Raw genomic sequence first — 21,341 nt, 5'->3', positions numbered from 1 at the left:
TGTGCTGCCCAGAACCCTGGCTCTGGACTGTGCCCAGTGGTGGTGGTGATCTGCCTGCCTTGCTCCCTCCAAGCCATGTGCTGGCTGCTTTTGTCGGAAGTTGCATTTGTCCTCTGGGTGTGGACATGATGCCAGCAGTTTCGCCTGCTAACTCCATGTCCGCTGGGGGCTGAACACTGCCAGGCACTGGACAGACATTATTGAGTGCCAACTGTGGGCTGTCACCATGTGCGGCTCTGTGTGCCTTTCTGACAGCTTTACCTACATCACGTGCTTTGCTGGGCTTCAATCCAACTAAGCTCCGTGTGCTCATTATTGAGCACCTGCAGTATACTAGCCATGTTTTAGACTACATCTAGAGTACCTTCTTTATATATGTTAGTGAGCATCTATTGAAAACAGGATACTCTTAGGCTCTTCAGACTAATTATTTAGCACCTCCTATGTACAGATATTCTTTTTTTTTTTTTTTTGAGACAGAGTCTCGCTCTGTCGCCCAGGCTGGTGTGCAGTGGCGTGATCTCGGCTCACTGCAAGCTCCGCCCCCCGGGTTCACGCCATTCTCCTGCCTCAGCCTCCTGAGTAGCTGGGACTACAGGTGCCCACCACCACGCCCGGCTAATTTTTTTTGTATTTTTAGTAGAGACGGGGTTTCACCATGTTAGCCAGGATGGTCTTGATCTCCTGACCTCGTGATCCGCCTGCCTTGGCCTCCCAAAGTGCTGGGATTACAGGCGTGAGCCACTGTGCCCGGCCGTGTACAGATATTCTTCTAAGCTCCTTACCACATCCCCACAGCCTGCTGGGCTCTGTGGTAGCATTGCTGCACATCTTGAAGGACCAGGTCATGCCCACGTCATGCTGTGGGATTTACTTACCCCATGTGCTGGGCTCCATGCTGGGTGTTTCGCTTTTATTTCTGAGCATGTCTTGGGGGCTGGATGTTCTCACAGGCTCTTTACCTTTGTGGCCAAAGCACCTGCTCTGCGTCACACGCTGTCCTAGGAATGTACATGCATCAGGGGGTGATGAGCAAAGGCAGGCCTCTATTTCCCCATCTGTTCATGAGGACCAACATGCTGTCTTTACAGGGTGCTCTGAAACCCAGGAGAGCCCCCAGAACAAGGCCATGCAAGGCAAGGCATGCCAAGAGAAGGGCAGGTCTGTCCAAGGCTGCCCCCTTGGGGGGCTGGGACACCAGGAATCCCCAAGGCCTGGGCACAGGGCTCAGAGCCCATGCACCTCCCTCTGGAAGCCTTCATGGGAACTGGGGGGGTGTCAGGGAGGCTTCTGGGCTGCCCTTCCACTAGAGGATTCCCCGGCAGCTGCCCTGGAGTGGACTCCCACATGGATCTTCCAGCCAGCCCAGGTGTCCCAGCTCTCATCCCACAATGGCCTCTCCGAGAGGTCCTTTAGGACAGCACACTTGGCCTTGGGGTGCAGTGGGACTGCCTCCTGTCTGCCCTGCTCTTCACCCAGAACCAGCTCTGTGGTTCCACTTGCCCCAACCCAGGCCTTCCTCACACCTCGGCTTCTCCCCCGATGGGCCTCCCTGCCCCCCCAGACCTCCCCCTACCTTGGGCCTCCCCATATGTGGCTCCCAGAGCCACTGGGTGGTTTCTACAAACCAAGCCCCATCAGAGGAGGACGAAGATTTGCCTGTTTCAGAAGGCTCAGAAGTGGTTCAAGCTAGCAAGCAAATGGAGGCCCCTCACCAGCCCCCCCAAAACCTCCCCAAACACACAGAGACCTGTGAGTCCCTGCCTGGTTCTGACCTCAGTCGCAACTCCCCACCCCCGCCCACAAACATGACCCACCCAGCTCCAGCCCCAGGGCCGAGGAGCTAAGCCGGCAAAAAAAATCCACGAGGCCCCTCCGCCTGCCTGGCCCAGGCCTGGGGCTGGGAAGGGAGCTGGGCTGATTGACGGGGCAGGTGGTGGTGTTGCAGCCTCTGCCCCACAGCCCGGCACGGCCAGGGCTCAAGTGCCCCCTGAGCTGCCACAGGAGGTGCCTGTGCCCCGGGAACCTGGGGGCTGTCACCCCCAGGCAAAGGCGAAGGCCGCAGGAGGGCAGTTGCACAAGCCAGGAAGCAAAGGTTAGAGAAAAGCAAATTCAATAAGCCGGCTTTTGATCCGTTTTCCACGAAAAGGTCCCCTCCTGGTCCCCAGGCGGCCTCGTGGCCAGCAGGGAAGCCCGCCAACTGGCTTGCCCACACCCATCAGATCCCCGCCTGTCCCCCGACCTGCTACAGGTCCCCAGCCCCTGGCTCTCGGGGCCTTTCCCGTTTGCCCATTCTCCCTGAGCTCCCCTGCCTGCCCACCCCACCCTCCCAGACTCCAGGACCGCCTGACAGAAGGTCCCCTACTTTGGGAAGAGGCACAGAGACAAAGGCCTGGGACCTTACATGCAAGCCCCCCCACCTCTCTGGGCTGCGTTGGGCCCAGGCCTGAGCCATCTACCTCTCAAGGAAGGGTGACACCCAGAGGCTGGGGGCCCTGAAGGACCCGCATGGTGTCGGGGGGGAAGACCCTCCTCCCTGTGCCCTCCATGCCACCCCTCTGCCATAGGAGTGTTCCTCTTGGGGATTCTCAGTTCCACATAGTTCTGAGATCATAGCATGGCACCTCCCAGCTGAGCAGGAGCTAAGAACAAATGGGAAAACTGAGGCCCAGGAGAGGAAGAGCAGGAGGGAAACAAGGCGTGCTCCTTGCCCTGGGGATAGACCGGGAGGTGTCTTGAGGGCCCTGAGACCTGAGTGTCCGCCTGGCCCAGCAGTGGCCAGCTGGGGTCCTCTGGGCCCAGTTTCTCTCTGCTGTGCCCTCCTTGCAGGGTGGTGGTGCATGATGGCAGAGGCTGAGGAACGCCGCTCACATGTCAAGGGGCTGCCTCCAGCTGCGGCTTATTGAGTTACAGGTGTACATCATCTGCTTCAGGACTGGCCTTTTGAGAAGGGAGGAAGCTATTAAGGTGGGCCGCTGGGGGATCTAAGATGCGGGGGTAGGGCTGGGGTGGGCCAAGCCCTTGGGGAACCCTGTCTGGCCCAGGCCCTTAAAGCTCCTCCGCCTGGGACTCCCCACCTCCTGCCGTGCAGCCTTCCATGGCTTGCTAGTGCCCAGCCGCTCACCCTTCTCAAGCGCTGGGGGCTTCTGCTCAACTCTTTCCCAGCTTGTTTGGAACGCTGGCAGCTGAGCCTCCCTCCCACTCTCTACCCGCCAGCTGCCACCCCCTGCCAGAGCTTCTCTCTGCCCAGAGTCCCAGCATCCAGGCTGGAAGGAAGAAGGAGCCCCCCATCCCGTGCTGCCCCACCCAACACAGGCCAGCCCTGTAGCCTCCAAGGTGTGCTGGGAAGACCCCCGTAGGAATGTCTCCTCTGGGCCCAGAGCCAAACCAGTGCCAGGAGGAAGAAAATTTGCTTAGAAACTTAGGAAGTGTCTGCTGAAAGATGCACGTGGCTCAGCTGTGTCTGACAAGCCCAGGAGGGGAAGTGAGAGACCCCCACCCCGACAGCCCGGGACTCTGGGAGCTGGCCAGGCCTGGGCGTGGGCCTCCTTGGTAGAGCTGGCGGGGGGGGGTGGTCAGGAGGGACCGTCCACTTTCCCATCCAGATTCTGGCAGGCTTGTCCTTGCTCAGCAACCTTCCATGGCTCCCCAGTACTGGAGGGGACGGTTATGTCTCTTCTCCTTGCACCGTCAGCCTCAGACCTGGGAGAGCGCCTCCCGCAGCCATCCCTGAGTCTATCTTTCTGGCTACTCCTGGATAGCTCCCCCGGGTCCCCTGTGAAGAGTACCCCTGCTGACCCTCGGGAGTCTGGCTCTGGCAGTGGGACCCCCAGCACACCCCTCACTGCTCCTGCCTGAAGCTGGGTCTCCTCCCCTCTCTCTCTCCCTCCCACCTCCTCAATGTCCCTGGAATCCCCCACCCAAGCCCCTGGGCTGCCCTCTGCCTGTCTCCGGCCCCTCTGTGCCTCAGTTCTTCATCTCCTCTCCCCAGCCCACTCCTATCCAGGGCCTCCGCCCAGCTTTGGAGCCCTCAGCCACCTCTCCCAAGCTCCTGGGCAGGGGCCACACCTGGCTCCCAGGCCCTTCCCAGAGCTGCCCGCTCCCCTCGGCTGCCTGGGACCTGTGGCCCCTCCGCCCCAGCTGCAGACCCCTTCCTCCCGCCCCCACCGCCCCCAGGGAGCCTCAGTCCCCAGCCTGTCTGGGGTGGGCCTGGCCCAAGGAGAGGGAGTGGGGAAGAGGAGAGGAGAAGGGAGAGCGGCCTAGGGAGGAGGACAGAGGCAAGAGGGGCTGCAAGGTCAGGGGACATTGTTCAGGGTGGGAGGTGAGTGGGGTCAGGCAGTGTGGCTCGTCTTTGAGAGACGGCTGGGGAGCCCCCGCTGAGCCCCCACTAAGCCGCTCAGCCCAGAGGATCCAGCCACAAAGGGACCGTCCCTTGAACCGGCTGAAATTTTGTTGTCTCCTGCGCCCCCGTGAGGTCAGTGGGCAGCATGACACCCATTTGGCCACTGAGGTGGGGCTCCTGGGGGGGAGGTGCAGGTGGGAAGCGACCCCAGCCCCCTCCCGCCACCCGCAAAGCTGGGCCCTTCCTTCCAGCCATTGTCCCTTTATTCCCAGGTCCTGAGGAGGGAGTGGACCTTTCCAGATCTGATTTCATCTCCCAGGCAACAGGGAGGGGCTGCCGAGCCCCTCACCCCTGCCTCCTTTCCCTTATAACACGTGGAGACCCTCATCCCAGATGATGGGGTCCTTCCAATCCTAGGCCCCCTGAGACCCGTCACTTGGTGGAGAGAGGCACCGGCCGTCTGGGCTCCAAAGGAAGCCCCAAGTCTGGGCTTGTGCTGAGCTCCCAGCCTGGTCACAGAGGCCTCTAACTCCAGCTGCAGCCTAGGACCCAACAGCCCCCAGCCCTGGCCCTGGCTCCCACACTTGCTACGGGTGTTGGGGGCCACAGGGTGCCACCCCTGGCCCAACTGGAGACAGAGCCTGGGGCCTCAGCCCTCAGCACATGAGTCCCTAAGGCCAGAACCCCGGAGAGAAGGGGTCTCCAAGGCCCCCCAGGCTGCAGCACCCTATGCAATGAGCTGAGGCCCTCCCTTGGAGCCTGGGCAGCCAGATGCCTTCTGCCACTGACAGAAGCTGCTGGGAAGGAGTCCTGCCTAGTCACCCACCTCCCTGCAGCCTGGCCCGGCCCTGAGGCTCCCAGCACTCTGGGCCTCTGTCACAGGGACGCCCTAGGAGGGTTCCCAGCCTCCTGGCCTCCCATCTGCAGCTGGCTGTCAGGCCCAATGGGTCAGGAAGGCTTTATGAGCAACCTGAGGCCAGAGGCAAGCCTCACAGGACAGCAGATTGAAGTAGGGGCAGACAGGGACCAGGGCTGCTGGGCACTGCAGGCATCTGGTCTGGTGGAGGCACTGGCTACAGAGGCCATCCCCACCTCAGCCACCCACGGCGAGGGGTCGGACTGCAATGTGGCCCCCCGAGCAAGGTGCCGTGAGGAACAGGAGGAGTCCCAATGGGGAGGTGTGGAAGGGGCCTTGTGGGCGAGGGGAGCACGGTGGAGCTACCCCACCTCCTGGCTGGAGTTGTACACCCCCCTTCTCCCCTAAGGGGTCTTCAGTTGCCCTTCAGAAAAGGAGGGGGTTCAATAGCCCTGTCACCAAGGACCCTTCTAGAGAAGCTGATGATGGGACGGTTCTAGTCAGGACGAGCCCCCAGGCCAGGCTGATGGGGGTTGGGATTCTGAGGGATGGAGTGTGCAGACTGCTTTGGTGGGGCTGGGGGCATATCCTGGAGCCTCCCCAGGGGTCCCCTGGGTCCCACCCTGAGCAGCTGGGCGTTGGAAGCCGCCTCCCCTTCCCAGAAGAGCAGCTCTCTCGGCATCCTCCCTCCCCCCGGGCTGAGCGGACAGGCTCCCATGGAACAGCCTCTGAGCGGAGAGAGCTGTGTCCTCAGATCTGCCGGGGCCAGGGCTGGGGCAGAGGAAGGGGCGTGCAGTGAGCCCAGCTGGGACAGCAAACAGGCCTCTGGGGTCTCTCCTTTCCCTTGCCTGCCCACTGCAGGGGGCTGGCCGGGGCCAGGGCCGAGGGAGACTTCCTCGATTTATCTCTGCAGCCAGCGGACAGCCTACAGCCTGGAATCTGGGGTTAGGCTGAGGTTTGCGTGTCCTGCTGTGAGCAGCTTGCAGCAGGACAGAAGGACTGGGCTTGGGGGTGGGGGGGGCACTGAGGGAATGCAGGCGGGATGGGGTGGGGGGCTGGGACAGAGAGGATGCTGGGATGCCTCTGAGCTGGCTGGGGACCCTGTTGCTTTGATGGGGCCTGAGTGTGTGTAGAACTCTGGTACAGGCCATGGCCATGTTCTCTGAGGAGCCAGGGGACCGAGGGCTGTAGGAAGTGTGTTGGGGGGTGCCAGGCGATGTAGACACAGCCCCGCCTGTGGCAGAGGGTGGGAGCGGGTGCCGGAGCCTGTGCTTCAGCTGGAGGAGGAAGGCACAGACAGAAAGAAGAGGATTCAGCAGGGAAGGGCAGGGCCGGGTCCTGGAACACCAGGCCGGAGCCAGCTGGAGGGAGGCAGGAGCTGGGGGGCTTCCAGAGGCTTCAGGCAGGAAGGAAGGGAGGCCTGGGGAGCCACAGGCTGGCGAACAGAGACAGCACAGCTTCAGGACTGCCACCGAAGCAAGGCCCCAGGCACAGGCGAGGGCCCCACCAGCGGCCCCGTAGACAGAGGCTCCCGGCCTGGTTGCAAAAGCACCACACGGCTTCCCTGTGTTTTCATGATACGACTGGCCTCTCCCCCTACAGCTGCCCCAAGATGAGAGGGGCCCTTCATGGCTGCCCATGCATTGCTATCCCATACAGGACCCTCCGCAGTCCCTCAGGAGACCCCTGCCCAGGTTCCCGTCATCAGGGAGCTGGAAGCCCAGCTGTGCCCCTCACCCACAAAACGAGAGGGGAGCGCCTGGAAGCCCAGCTGTGCCCCTCACCCACAAAACGAGAGGGGGGCTCCTGGAAGCCCAGCTGTGCCCCTCACCCACAAAACGAGAGGGGGCTCCTGGAAGCCCAGCTGTGCCCCTCACCCACAAAACGAGAGGGGAGCGCCTGGAAGCCCAGCTGTGCCCCTCACCCACAAAATGAGAGGGGGCTCCTGGAAGCCCAGCTGTGCCACTCACCCACAAAACGAGAGGGGGGCTCCTGGAAGCCCAGCTGTGCCCCTCACCCACAAAACGAGAGGGGAGCGCCTGGAAGCCCAGCTGTGCCCCTCACCCACAAAACGAGAGGGGGGCTCTAGATCCCACAGTGAGGGTCACATGTCAGCACCTGGCCTTGGACAAGGAAGATGTTGCTGGCTCCGATGACCTGGCTTCCTGGAGAAGGCAGCGCCTGGTGGAGCTTTGACTTCAGGATAAGTGTGGAGGGGGCGCAGCCACAGACGAGTAAGGTAGTGGATCACAGACCGTCCGAGCAAGATGGACTCTCAGACTCACCAGGGTCGGTGTCGGCCACCCAGGCTCCAAGGCCAGAGCCTCACGAGTCCACATGGCTCAGCACACACAGCACATGGCACTCCCCAGTGCCGCTCCAGCCCTGGCACCTCCTGAGGTCAACAGATTCCCCCGCTGACGCCAGCCCTCCCTGCCCAGGCCACTGGGGCCATGCTGCCCCCACCTCATCACTGCAGCAGTGGCACCCGAGTGCCGTCCGGAGGACCTGCTGCCCGAGGGAGCACAGCTCTGGGCTTTTCTTTCCACCTTGCCACCACTCAGAGAGGACAGTGCGTATGTGGAAAAACCCTCATGCTCTTTCCCACTTCAGGCCCCATGCCGGCACCAGGCTCTGAGCAGGGCAGGCCTCACTGCAAAGTGCTTGTGTACCCACTCGCCACCCCATCCTCTGCCCCATGAGGGCCCCAGGGCATGTGGAGCAAAGTCCCACACCACCCTGCTGGTGCTGCCCCCGGGGAGCCCACGGCACTGTCTGTGAAGGTGGTGGCTGGGCTTTCCACATAGAATCTTGCCCCCCATGGGCCTGGAGCAGGGTCCATCCTCAAGCCCGATGGGCCTCAGTTTTTCCCTGGGCCCTGGGGTGGTGGAAACCCTGCTCACTGACCTCAGAGGCGTGGAAATGCTTTGGACACATAGGGGTGCCCAAGACTCCAGCTATTCCCCGGCCTCACATGCGTGACACCCCCCGCTGAACTCGGGCGTGGCCCACCCTGGTCTGCTTGCTGTGGGCCGCAGCTGTCCTTCCCTCCTGCACCTTCTGGGGCCCTCTCAAACCTCCCTTTCCGAGGTGGTCCTGCTCTGTGGGACGTCTCTTGTGGGTGCAGGGCCCCTGATGGATGGGCTCTGTTCACCTGTCCTGGTGGCCACAAGGGGAGAGGAGAGAGAGCACAGAGGCCTTCCTGGCACAGGTCCACGTACTTTGGCCAGGGAGGGTGAGGGTGGCGGTGGCTCCCTGGTGGGCCACACTCCCCCCTCCCGTGTCCACCTGGGCCATCAGGCTATCAGGACAGCAGGCCACATCTTAGCAGAACCCCCAAAGGGCAGAGGCTGTGGGCCCCCTTGAATCCCTGAGTGCCCCCTTGGGTGTCTCTTGGCCTGCTGGGGCTCCCTGATGGGCCTAGCCCCCCTGCCCAAGCTGTGGGCCTGAGCCCCGATTTCCCCGAGGCCTCACAGGCCTCCCGACCCGGCAGGCAGGCTCCGGGGAGCTCCGAGGCACCCAGGTCTAAGCCAGGCTGGGGTGGGTGCGGCTGCCCTGGGATCTGCTCATGGTTTCTACCAGCCCCCGAGGCCGGCCCGTGGCTCTGCCTGATAAACACACGTGTTGAGCCATGGTGGATGTGTGTGTGGGGCCACTCTGCCTCCCACTGCCATCGTCACTATTTCCTCTTCCTCTAATCCCAGCCGGGCTGCTCCAGCCCAGTGGGCCCAATCAGTCTGCAGGGTCCAGCAAGGGGGTGCAGGAAGAAGGGTCCCCTGCAGAGGTAGTGTCTGAGGGTAGCACATTGAGGCACGGTTTGGAGACCCCGCGCCCAGAGCCAGAGTTTGGGGTCCCAGGAAACTCATTTCTAGGCAGCCGAGGCTGAGTTTGGCACAGAGCGAGAGGCCTCTCTGCCTTCCCCAAAGCCCAACCTGTTGAGCCATCGAGGCCCCGTCCACGCCTCCCGGGCCTTCTCTTCCTGCAGAAGGTTCTGAGGGGTTTCTTAGAAAGAGGTGCAGGGCCCACGAAATCCAAGTGGTACTGCAGCAGGTCCAGCCCGCTTCCTCCCCGGCCTGCAGTGCCAAAGGGTCCCAGGGAGCCAAAGACGCAGGCAGCCAGCCTGCCCCGACGCCAGCCACACCGGGAGCTGGGAGCCTCCTTCCACTCTGGTGTGAGGGCACTGTCGGGGGGGCCCCGAGGCCCTGGTCCACCAGCAAGCCCGAAGGAGAAGGGCTTTGGGGCAGCCCTGCCATCAGCAGTTTACAACCCACGGCTCTGGGTCCCCACCTGGCCTTGTCAGCAGATGGGTCCTCCTTGGGACAGGCCACCAGGGACACTGGCTTTAGCCCTGGGAACCAAGACATGGGGCGTTTGACTGGGCAGCAGAGACCGGCATGGGACATATCCCACGGCCAAAGGGACCAGGAGGGCTTTCTAAGGGGGCAGGAGAAGGGCGAGACGACCCCAAAGTGTGCCGGGGAAGCCGGCCTACCCAAAGCCTCTCTTAGGTGCTGCGTGAGGGTTTCCTAGAACAGTGGGGTGGGCCGGGCAGGCAGAGGGGCAGGGATGGGCTGGGTAGACTGGGGGCAAGGACCAGTGATGTTGTGGTGGCTGAGGGGCCTCTCGCCTAAAGCCTCCTCCTTGTGGGGTTCCCTGGAGGTGGGCAGGCAGAGCGGCCATGGCAGGCAGGGCACATTGGAGGCGTTGGGCCGTGCTCTGCTCTCAATACCATCTCCTGGGCCTTGGGCCTCAACGACCGGAACGATGTCACCCCCGTGACACAGAGGGGTCACAGCCAGAAGAGGCCCTGCATGTACCTCGCTGTACGGGCACCCAGGAGCACAGGGAATGCTCCCTGGTGAGCACACAGGGCAGTGAAAGCTGAGCTGAGCCAAGTCCAGTTTTTGAGCTGAACCTCAACACGGGGGCTTGCTGCCCCCTCCAAACTCCCAACCCAGGGCCTGTGGGCACCAGGGTCTGGCTGCTGCCATTAATTCCAACAGCTGAGCTTCCCCCTGGGCTGGCAGGGCCTCCTTGGCACTCCCTGTGCCCCCCATGCCAGCCCTGCACGTACAAACCCCACTGCAAGCAACACCCCCACCTCAGCCACAAAGCAGCCCTGTTCGAAGGGGCCCTACTGGGCCTCAGGGTCAACAAGACTGAATTCAGAGGACTGAGAAGACCCTGGCAGAGCCGCCTGGCTCCTGGGGAAGCCATTTATCACTCCCAGGCCCCGGCCCGCTGCCTGCTGTGTGGCTGCGGCCAGCAGGCCTCACAGCGCCCGCCCACCACTCTGCCAAGAGCCCCTTGGCCAGGGCTCCCTTCACCACCCTCAGCCAGCGCTTTCTGCTGGGCTGGCCTTCCTAGCTCCAGAAGGGTCCACAGCCCCTCTGCTCAAACCAAAGCTTCCCAAACCCACCCACATTTCCCCCCAGCTGTCCACTTGCCCAGGGCCTGTGGGCCTCGGTCAAAGGCAAAGGGGTCCCACTTGAAGAAATCCGAGTAGACGATGAGCCATTTCACAGAAGGGTCCCCTGAGGCCACCTGGAGAGACCCCTGAAAAACCCCCTGGCCACCTGGGGAGCCCCCTGCCCACCTGGAGACCCCCCTGGCATCCTGGTGCATTGCAAATGAGCTTTTATTGACACAGCTTTTCAGGAGTGGACACAGGCAGACACGGGTGTGGATGCCCTGTTGGGGCACAGGTGCAGACATAGTGGGCCATTTCAGCAGCCGCCTGGGGAGCCCCGGCCCCGACACCTTTGGGCAAGGCCTCTGCTTCCTGGTGCAGTGTCTGGGCACTGTGTGTTCCTGGACTTCTGGGGCTCAAGGGAGCTGGGGCGGCCCCAGGGGCCCTGCCTCTGACACTGAGGCCTTCAGGTGACATGCTGGGCTGAAACCTGTGCCGTCCTCCTCTCTTGCCTGCCCCTCCAGACCTGGCTGTCATCTGCTCGGGCAGGCCAAGGGGGCTGTGGCCTTGTGTCCCTCCCCTGCTGAAGGCCCAGGACCCTCCTCAATTCAAAGGTCAGTGTCCCTCAAAGCAGCAGGCTATGCCCCACCCAGCACCACCCCCCACAGCCCCACACCACAGCACTGGACAGGTGGGAGCTCTCTCCACCTGGGGCCTGGCACAGTGTGGAGCGGCAGGGGCTTCCAGGGGAGCCCTGGAAGGATCTGGAAATGGGTGAAGGTCAAATCCCAAAACTCCATGCTGCCCTGAAGGGGAGGGTGAGGCAAGAGGCCTGGCAGCCCCCAGGACGCCTACAGCTGCTAGCCACGTACACACCCTCCTCCGGGCACCGCCAGCGCTGTGGCCTGTGCCTGTCCTTGTGCTGGTCCTGCGCCCGGGGGCAGTGGTGTGAGGACTGAGACTGGAGGCCTGACTGCCTGAGACCCCCGGCCCCTCCTTGCTGTGTTGAGCCAAATGTGAAGTTGGGTATCCAGCCAAGAGGCAGCCCCGGAACCCAGACCTGGGCCCCGCTCCCCAAGAGCACATACTCCCGGCTTGCCGTCCTGGCACAGCTCAATGACACACGCTTTCCAGGCCTGCCTGGTGTTTGCCCAGGGAGACTGCAAGCTCTCTGCAGGCAGAGCCCACTGTCCCTGGAGCACTGCTCCCAAGGGCTGGCCAGCACTCCCATCTGGCACCCAGCTCTGAGCGTCCAGGACCCTCCAAGCCCCCAATGCCCTCATCCAGGCTGAAGCTCACCCTTGAGCTCCAGGTTGGAGGGGAAGACTGTCAACCCCAGGTCAAAGGCCTGTGGTCAAACAGAACCCACCCGAGCCTACAGGATTTAGCCAGACTTTAGCTTTTCTGTGTTCGCCGGCCCCTGTCTCTCCCAGCCCCAACTCCAAGCAGGCAGAGCTGGTAGCCCACTAGCTCAGGGAGGTCTTCTGGTTTCTGTCCCCACCTCACCAGGAGCAGGCTGGGACAGCTCTGGGGCTTGACAGGGGCTCTGCCCCGAGGTGGTTGGGTAGTGCCAGCTCTGTTTTTGGGAGCTCAAGCCAGCCCAGGTAACCTGTCTCCTGAGGACCCGGGCACCCAGACACTGGTGCCGACCCCCAGCACCCTGGGGCTGGAGCAGCTTGGCAGCCTCTCCAAACCCTGCGCCCGTTTCTTACTGTCCCAGGAAGAAAACAAGCCGGGCATGTGGTCAGCTCCTTGGGCGTTTTCAGCCCCAGGAAGCACTGACCAGGGTGTCTCCCCAGAGGACACAGAACCAGCCCCAGCAGTTTTCGGAAGCTCACCCTGGCAGTCCTGGGAAGCCAGCCGAGTGGGCTGGCTGAGAGGGCGGTCCGTGCCACGGGTGGGGGTTTGGGCTGAGTGAGCAACCTGGGGTCTTGCAGGCCAGGGAGTCAGCCCAGCAAACAGCCCTAAAGTGGGGCTCTTGGGGACAGAAGGACGTTCCCTTTGAGTGTTCCAGGTGGCTCCAGAGCTGGCTGGGTTGATTGGTGGAGCTCCCTCCTGCTCCATCTTACTCGCCCTGCTTGTGCCACAGCTCCCCCAGCCCCCTCCGTCTTCCCCACTCGCTCGCTCTCCAGGATGCAGTGGTGGGGGGGGGGGGTCTAAGTATTCACGCTGAGGCTTGGAGCCCTCCTCGCCAGGCGACCTGCTGGAGAAAGAAACCCCCCACCAGGGCAGCACTGGTTCCCTTGGTCTCTCCTGGAGTGGAGGAGATGGCGCAGGGGCACGGGGCAGGGCAGAGGGAACACGGCTGACTGCCACTCATGCCTGCAGAGGCTCAGGGAGTGCCGTGTGTGCTGAGCCGCCTGCCACCCATTTGTGATGAAGACTGCCCCTCCCCGCTGTCCCGAGCCAGCCTAAGGAGGGCCCAGCCTCCCTCTAAAACAGTCTGTAACTCACTCTCATCCTGTGCCAGCCCGGCGGCCTTACTAGCTGGCAAGTGAGGAGGGACCTGATTTGTCCTCCAAGAGCTGCTGAGCCCAGCCCCAAAGCCAGGGCTTCACAATGGAGGCACCAGAGTGGCCTCTCGAAGGGTCTGGGGCCCCCGCGGTGTCGTCAGAGGGGGCTGAGGTTCCCTCCAACCCTGGGGCAGGGAGAAGCTGCAAAAGCAAAAGGGAATACCGGGGCCACCTGGCCCACCCTGCATGCCCCGGAGGAAGGGCCGGTTCCCCTACCCTCTCCTGGAACCAGGGTGTGGGGAGACGGTGACATGGGGGCCTCGAAACTGCCAGAGGGCCAGAACCCGTGAGCTCATGGGCAGAAAGGGGAGCTGGACGGGCCTGGGCTGGCCTCTCTGCTCCCTTCCTTGCTGCCCTTTCTGGGGTCTCCAAGTGCCTGGCTGGCGCCTGTCCGGGCCAGGCGTCTACATTCCCTTCCTCTTTGGGAAGAGGACAGGGAAACTGACGCCAGGCCCTGAAATAGCCACCGTCCTTCGGCCTGAGCGCCTGTGCAGACGGCTGTGCTGATTGGCCCCCTTTGGTGGGCACAGGTGGCCCTGCAGTGGACAGGCCCAAAAAAGGCCAGCAGCCTCCCTGGGCGCTCTTGTGCCCCACACGGCCGGTGCCTGAGAGCTGGGGATGAGGCTGGCAGTGATGTCTGCCCCTGCAGGGGGGGGCCCGGGCCAGGCTGGTATAGCAGCTGGGACTGCCATTCACAGCCAGTGGAGACCAGTGGGATGGGAGGGGCAGCTGAGCCAGCAGGACCGGCGAGGGCACCGCCTGGAGAGGACAGGCCTTGGTGCTGGCATGGGCAGTGGCGAGATGTTGCCTAGTCCATGCTGCCCAGAGCTCCATCTCCCCGGCCAGTCCCCATCCGGCCCTGAGCCATGGGACGTGTGCTGGTGGCCCCTGCAAGCCCGGCCCCGGGCTGAGCCTGTGCATTCTCAGAGGGAGGAGCCCCAGGTGCCTGCTGCAGAGCTGTGGGCCCAGTGGGCAAGGGTGCAGCCCCGTCAGACCACATGCTTGGTGTCTGAGAACCCGTCCCTCACAGGCCTGAAAGCCAGAGGTCGGGGCAGAGGGTGAAGCCCGTGAGCCTGGCAGTGGACGGGCGGCGGACTGGCCGTGTGATGGCATCGAGCGGCAGCTGCCCCCGAGTTCCACTTGTGTCACCTCAGCAGCCTGGGCCCTCCACGGCGCCTGACTGCCTAGCTGTCTCTGTGGCCACACTCCCTGACTCTTTAGGAAAAGGAAGCTGAGCTCCAGGGCTGGAAGTAGGCGTGCCCTAAAGAGGCCCTCGAAGACACCTGGGCAGTCAGGGACCATGGCCCCCCTCGAAGCCAGGATGGCCCAGGATCACCCTGTGTGGGTCTCTGTGCAGCCCCCACCCCGGCCCTGCCTGTCTCTGTCCCCTGTCTCCCTCTGCCCAGGGTCTGTGGGCCTCGGTTTCTCAGCCAGTAGCCACAGCTGGGTGGGCTGGGCAGGGAGTTTAAGGTGCAGAGCAAGGCGGGTGGGCAGGGGGATGAGGAAAGCTGCAGCTCATGGAAAGAACAGGGCAGCGGGCAGCACGGTGGGGACAGTGACCCGGCCACGTCTCACACATGATGCTGCTCTCCCAGAGGCCTTGGCCTGGCGCACCTCCCTTGCTAAAGTTTCTCTTTCCACTGCTTCCTGCTTCCCAAGTTTGCTTTCCGGGGTCCAGGCAGACGGGTGGCCATGGAGCCCGCTCAGTGAGACTTGGTTTCTTCTGAGTTCCACTTCCTGGAAGCTTCTCGCCCAGGAGCTGCCAGTCCCCTGCCCCGGCTGCGCTCCCACCCTTTATGCTGCTGCCCACGGGGATGGCAGTTCAAAGGGCCTAGACTGTCCAGGCTGACAGTGAGTGGGGCCGGGAGCAGAGGCTTGGGCCCCAGCACCTGCTCATCTACCCAAAGACCCCCAGGCAGGGGCATCAGGAAGAAATAAACACAAAGAAAGCAAGGCCCGGCCGTCAGGCAAACCCAGATCCCACTCTCAGCCTCAGTTTCTCCGTGTGTCAAATAAGGGAGTGGGACTGGCCCCTCCTGGCTGTAGCACTGGCTCTCGCTCCAGGATGCAGGCCTTCCTTCTCTTGTCCCCAGCCCCTGCTCAGGGCATTCTCCCCTTTGAAGCCCCCTCAAGCCTGGGGACCCAGTGCCCATTCACCAGTGACAGTGCAGAAACCTGCCCTCAGCCAGGTCTCTGTTCTCTGCCACTGGCCATCCCTCTGAGACCGAGAGCCCACACCCAAGGCTGGAGCTCAGCCACACCCTGTTCTCTTCCCACCAGCCCCTCCTGGACTGTCCCCCGGGGTGGGTACACAGTGGGCACTTGGCAGGGACTGTGCCATGAACATGGGCTGCCCCTCACTGCCCACCTGTGCTGAGCAGACATGCACTTGGTCCCTGGCTGTTGGACCCAGTGAGGTGGCAGTGGCAGCAGCAGTGCCCACCATTCACACCTGGCAGGGAGACCTTCCCAAGGCCACCTGCCAGCCGCACTCAGGGCCAGGGCACAGGCTGTGCTGCTGGTCCCTCAGCCCACGCTTCCCAGAATGGCCACCTGGTCAGGAAGGAGAGGTCAGGGGCTCCATCAGCCAGTGTCCTCCCTTTTAGCATCCACCAGGGGATGGGAAGGTGGTCCTCAAGAAGCCAGGGGTCAGGGCATCGCTGTGGGCGGCGGGCACCCAGGGCTCCTCAGGGTTCTCCTGGCCCTCCACAGCCATTGTGGGGAGGAGGTGCCTGCGGCTGCTCTGGGGGTTCTCCTGGCCCTCCACAGCCGTCATGGGTCATGGGTTGAGGAGGTGCCTGAGGCTCCTCTGAGTTCCCCTGGCCCTCCACGGCCGTCATGGGTTGAGGGGTGCCTGAGGTTCCTCTGGGTTCCCCTGGCCCTCCATGGTCATCGTGGGTGAGGGGGTGCCCGAGGCTCTTCTAGGGGTTCTCCTGGATCTCCACGGCCATCGGGTTTTTTGTGCCCATCCAGGTGGCAAGAGCAAGTGGATGAGACACAGGGAGAGGGGTCAGGGTTGTGCCCACCCTCAGGCCATGGTCCATCCCTGGCTCAGGACCAGACAGGGGTGGAATTTGGGAAGATCAGGAGGCACACAGCACAGAGGGGGTTGGCCAGCACCCACAGCATCGCCTGTACCTGCTCAGGCCTAGACACTCGGCGATGGTCCACACAGAGGCTGGGAGGACTGAGCTCCCTGCGCAAAGGGAGCAGCCAGGGGCCTCCAGCCACCGAGCACACCTGTGCCCCAGGGAGCCCTGCCTGGTGACGGGGCTGGGCGTGGCTGGGATCCTGCACCTGCGCCTCTCAAATGCTCTGCCTCCCCCGGCCTGAATGTCAGCTGGAAAAGGTCTTTTTTCCCCTTTCTTCTGCAGGGGAACATGTGGCCATTACAATTACTGGTGCCATGCAGGACTTCAGCTCCAGGCCTCAGGACCACAGGCAGCTCCTGGAGTTGGACGAGGGTGAGGAGAGAGGGCACAGGAATGGGGGCCGGTGCCTGGGTATAAGAAGACCCTTGTGGGCAGGGAGAGGGAGAGGAGGGGTGAAAGAGGACAGAAGCCCCCGGTCTTGATAGCTGGCCTGCCAGAGTGTGGGCAGGTGGCCTCTCATCTGAGTTGAGCATCTTGGTGAGCCCCAACCTTCCCGCCTGGGGGTCTCTGCCCAGCCTGGTCCCTGGCCATTCAGCCAGCAAGCCCCTCTGCAGCCCTTTCCAGAGGCTGCTGTGAGTCCGTGCCCACCTGCAGTCTCCCGCAGGGCCCTGGGAGGGGAAGGGGGGTGCAGGCGGCCCCAGCACCCAGCCTCACAGACACTGTTCCTCGGGAGCCGTTTCTGGGGTGCAGCTCCGACTCACACCCCAGAGCACCTTCGAGGAAGGAGCAGCAGGCCCCAGGTAGGTGCCGGTGGGGGGGCCTGTCTGCTTTGTCGCATTGGCAACCCAGCCCTGGAGCTGGGGGTCGGGGGGTCGCTGCCTGGAAGGCACATAAAGAAAGATGGAGCCTGGAATTTTTCCCTTTGGAAAAAGAAAACTTGTTCTAAAAGGGGAAAGATTGATGCTCTTGCTTTCCCACACTTGGTTTGAAGCCAACGAGGTGGTTTCAGAAGAAATTTTCCTCTCCTCTATTAAATGTAACCAAACACGATCGACATTTGCAGATCACACGGGGACCTCCAGGCAGCAGAGCTTAGGAACCTTCCTGCCTTCTGCCAGGCGAGAACAGACGCACCTCTCACCCCCTGGCCAGACAGCCGGGCAGGGGCTGTGGGCAGGAGGGAGGTGGGGGCTCCTCAGGGCCCCAATGTCAGGAGGTGTCCCAGACAAGAGTGGAGGCGGAGGCCTGCAGCCAGGGGCTGCCCACCAGCCAGCTGGCCAGATGAGGCCCCAAAGGAGCCTAGGTGAGGATGGCAATGGCAATGGGGCCACAATGGGACAGGGGCCTTGGCATCCCACACCACACCTGCCTCTCTTAGAGGCCGTCAGGAAAGCTGAGAAGCCAGGGTGGCCAAGTGAGGTGCTGGTGGCCCCCGCAGAGTCCCCCGGCTACATCTCGGCCGTGGCCCTGGCCGGGCTGGCCCCTCCAAAGGTGGACTCTGATCCTACAGGGGCAGTCCAGCCTCCTCCACCACACACACGCACACACCCACAAACACACACACACCACACACAGACACCCACACACACCAACCCACCTCCCCACACCTGTACACACACCCATCTCCCCAGACACACACATACACACCTCCCCACACCAACACACACACAACCTCCCCACACCTGCACACACACACCCACCTCCCTGCACCCACACACACACACCCATCTCCCCACACCCGCACACACCCATGCACATCACACATAGACACACGCACAATGCCCAAGCACACAGGGCCTCGCTGCCCTTCCAGACACCCAGCCCTTACAAGCCCAGGTTCCCAAGAAACAATGGTTTAGAGTTTGCTGCTTCCCTGAACCTCCCTCTTCTCGAGCCTCTGAGCACTCCTGAGAGCTCCTCAGACAAACTGGAGGCGAGGGGAGCCCCAGACAGTGCAGGGAGAGCCGCTTCACTCCACCCTGGAGGGAGGGGTGGGCAGCAGGGGTGTCCCCTCCCCAGGGCCCACGGAATCTGCAGGGGAGATGGCGGAACACTGGAAATCGTCCCCCATTTAGACACTTGCAGAGCCAATGCCCCAAGGTCCCATCTTCCCGCCAGCACAGCCCAGGAAGGAGCCATGACATTCAGAAGGCCCAGGGCCAGCGCAGCACGATGGGCCTGGACTTCTAGGCAGCTTCCATGTGGCCGGGGTGCCCTCCTGCATCCAGCTGGCTGCCTGGACACAGACCCCCAGAATGCTCCCATCCTCAGTGGTGGCCGGAAGGAAGGCAGCCAGGGTAGACAGGGCCTGCGGGAGGGCAGGACTCGGCAGGCAGCCTCGCCTGTGGCCCACACTCAGAGGGGCCGGTTTCCAGCCTCCAGTTTGTTTCCTGGGCAGCCAGGTTGTGTGGGGGCCCGAGGGCAGCTACAGCCGGCAAGTCCACAGCCTCTGTGTCCTCAGCCAAGACTCCATTTGTCCTCGAGACCACCAGAGGCCCAACAGCAGCCTCCCACTGACCACTCGACTGCCGACCGCAGGCTTCATCGGGACACAGGCTGTCCTGCTGCCGGTGCATGCACAGGGCAGCCAGATCCACCGACGGAAATGCAGGGCACCTGTGAAGCCGTGAATTTCAGATAAAGAACAGAGGCTTCCTCAGTATTTGTCTCCAACAGTGTCCCAAATATTACACGGCACACACTCACACTGAGAACAGTCATCGTTTACCTGCGATTCAGATTCAGCTGCCATCCTGCACTTTACCTGGTGACCCTAAACCACAGAGCAGAGTGACAGCTGCACAGGTCGCACCTCCCGCTCTGCTTCGAAGGCCCGTCTCAGCTCTGCACCGTCCAGCGTGGCCATCTCCAGCCGCCACAGCTGTTTACACTGCAATCATGAACACGGCATCAGCCACGTTCCAGGGCCTCTGGAGCCGCGTGCGGCTGGGTCTCCTGGCGGGACTGGGAAGACCCAGAACCCTCCCATCGCTGGAGGAAGCTTTGCTGGGCCCTGTGGGTTTGAGAAACTTCCTCTGGTTGCCTGGCCTGCACCGACCAGCGGGTCTGACTTCTCATGCCAGGCCTTTCAACTGGGAGCTACCCGTGCCCAGGGCCTGACTCACAACTGTGGCACAGGGGCATTCACCTACAAGCAGCTCTCGAGGACACGCCTGGCGGAGTGCCTCCATCTGAGTCCGGACGCCATCCTGCTCAGCCCTGGGCCCGACACGCTTGTCTCGCCTTTGTTGGGGGAACTTGCTGCAGCCAGGGGCCTGATGCGGTCCCATCACCAGCAGGGCGCTCAGCTCCCCTCCCTGCCCTCCTCTCAGTGCCTACCCCACAGTGGAGCTGCTGACCTAGCGCAGCCGGATGGTCCCCACCAGCCTCAGAGCCACAGGCCTCACAGCTGAGTCCCAGCAAGGCGGGGCTCAGCAGGGGCACAGCTTGCACCCAAGGGCTGGTCGGCAGAGCTCTCCAGGGCTGTCCAGCCACTGCTGCCCAGGCCCCGTTCTCCCAGATTCTCTCTCGCCACGGGGAGAGGAGGGGAGGCTGCTGGGCCTGCGTGCTCTCCCCTAGGAGTGGGCACTGGCCAGCTTCATCAGTGGAGTCATGATGAGGGTGCTGTCTGGGAGCCTCCCTGCCCACTCCCAAGTCAAGGGTCTGGTGTGTGCAGAGGGTGCCTACTGTGTGCAGAGTGCAGAGCCCAGGGGGAGGCCAGGCTGCTGCAAGAGCCCAGGTGTGAGGTGATGAGAGCCGGGTGTGGGGGTGGCGGCAGGAAGGAAAGAGGGGCTCAGAGCTGAGTTGGAGCACTGCCGGCGTGGGGGTGGCCCAGGCCCATTCCAGTCACCCCCAACTCAGAGCCGCCACCATGGCAGTGCTGAGCCCCCCTACCCCAGCTCTTCATCCAAATCTGACACCTCCATCCCCTAGGACACAGGCTGACCAGACTGACCATTAACCTGCGGGCCTGCACTGGGCACCAAACAGCAGGCAAAGGCCCAGCTGACCCCAGACCACTGCAGACCACCCCAGACCTCCCCAAACCCCTCAGGCCACCCCAGACCACTGCAGACCACCCCAGACCACCCCACCCTACACCACACCACTGCAGATTACCCCAGATCACCCCACCCCACACCACACCACTGCAGACCACCCCAGACCACCCCAGGCCACCCCACACCACTGCAGACCACCCCACCCCACACCACTGCAGACCACCCCAGATCACCCCACCCCACACCACTGCAGACCACCCCAGATCACCCCACCCCACACCACTGCAGACCACCCCAGACCACCCCAGGCCACCCCACACCACTGCAGACCACCCCCACACCCCTCTGGCCACCTCGGGCCATTGCAGACCACCTCAGACCTCCGCAGAGCACCCCAGACCACCGCAGAACCCTCAGGTGCAGGCCTGCCTTCAAGCCCAGGCCAAAGAAGGCTGAAGCAGGCCTGCACTGCCCGGCCGCCCCAGGTCTGTCTGATGTCCTCGCGCCTCCCACCCCCAGACTCTTCCAATTGCTTCTGGGCTTTCCTGAGGCTGGGAGCTGCCTCGGGCTGACTGAGCAGATGAGGGGTGTGACGTGGGTGCCCCAGACACAGGAGCCAACGGTAACTGCAGCAAGACGGGCTGCGGGCAGAGTCCTGCACCCTCCCAGGAGACTCATGGGGAGCCCAGCCCCACCTGTGGCCCCGCCAGCTCCACCAGAGCTCTGCACTTGAGGATCTGGGGTCTGCTCCACGGAAGTTCAGTGGAGCAAAGAGGGCGTGTGAATGCAAACCCCACCGTGATCCCTGTCCTTGTTTAGACTCATGCGGCCCGGCGGCTCCCCTCTCCGAGGGCCCAGGGAGGAGGCTCACTCAGGACAGGCGGCAGGTGGGAGGGGAGGCAGGGAGTGAGTCAGGTGGGCCCTGGGGGTGGGGATGGGAGTGAAGAGGGCAGTGAGAGATGCAAATTGCTGCTTGGACCAGGGTCTGGACCCCATGGAGAGGCGGCGAACCCCTGAGGTACCACTGAGAACTTTCCATGGTCAAAATCACTCTTGTGGGGCACTGGAGCCGGCGCTCACCCCCCACCTTGACATGGCCAATCCTCTCCCCTGCTGAGTTCAGCATT

The 21,341-nt window shown here is 63.0% G+C and overlaps 1 long non-coding RNA gene across 1 annotated transcript in view; it reads right to left on the bottom strand.

Annotated features, from left to right (window-relative positions):
* The window catches only part of LOC134807287 (uncharacterized), a 48,111-nt gene extending 47,112 nt beyond the window's left edge, over positions 1-999 (bottom strand). Inside the window, exon 1 of the long non-coding RNA XR_010147354.1 lies at positions 879-999. This is a non-coding gene — a long non-coding RNA (uncharacterized LOC134807287). The remainder of the gene's footprint in view (positions 1-878) is intronic.
* Between the last annotated feature and the right edge of the window lie 20,342 nt (positions 1,000-21,341).

Source organism: Pan troglodytes, chromosome 9, assembly GCF_028858775.2.
Source record: "Pan troglodytes isolate AG18354 chromosome 9, NHGRI_mPanTro3-v2.0_pri, whole genome shotgun sequence".
NCBI classification, from domain to species: Eukaryota; Metazoa; Chordata; class Mammalia; order Primates; family Hominidae; genus Pan; species Pan troglodytes.
Note: the sequence above shows the minus strand (reverse complement) of the source record. Positions and strands in the feature narration are given on the sequence as shown.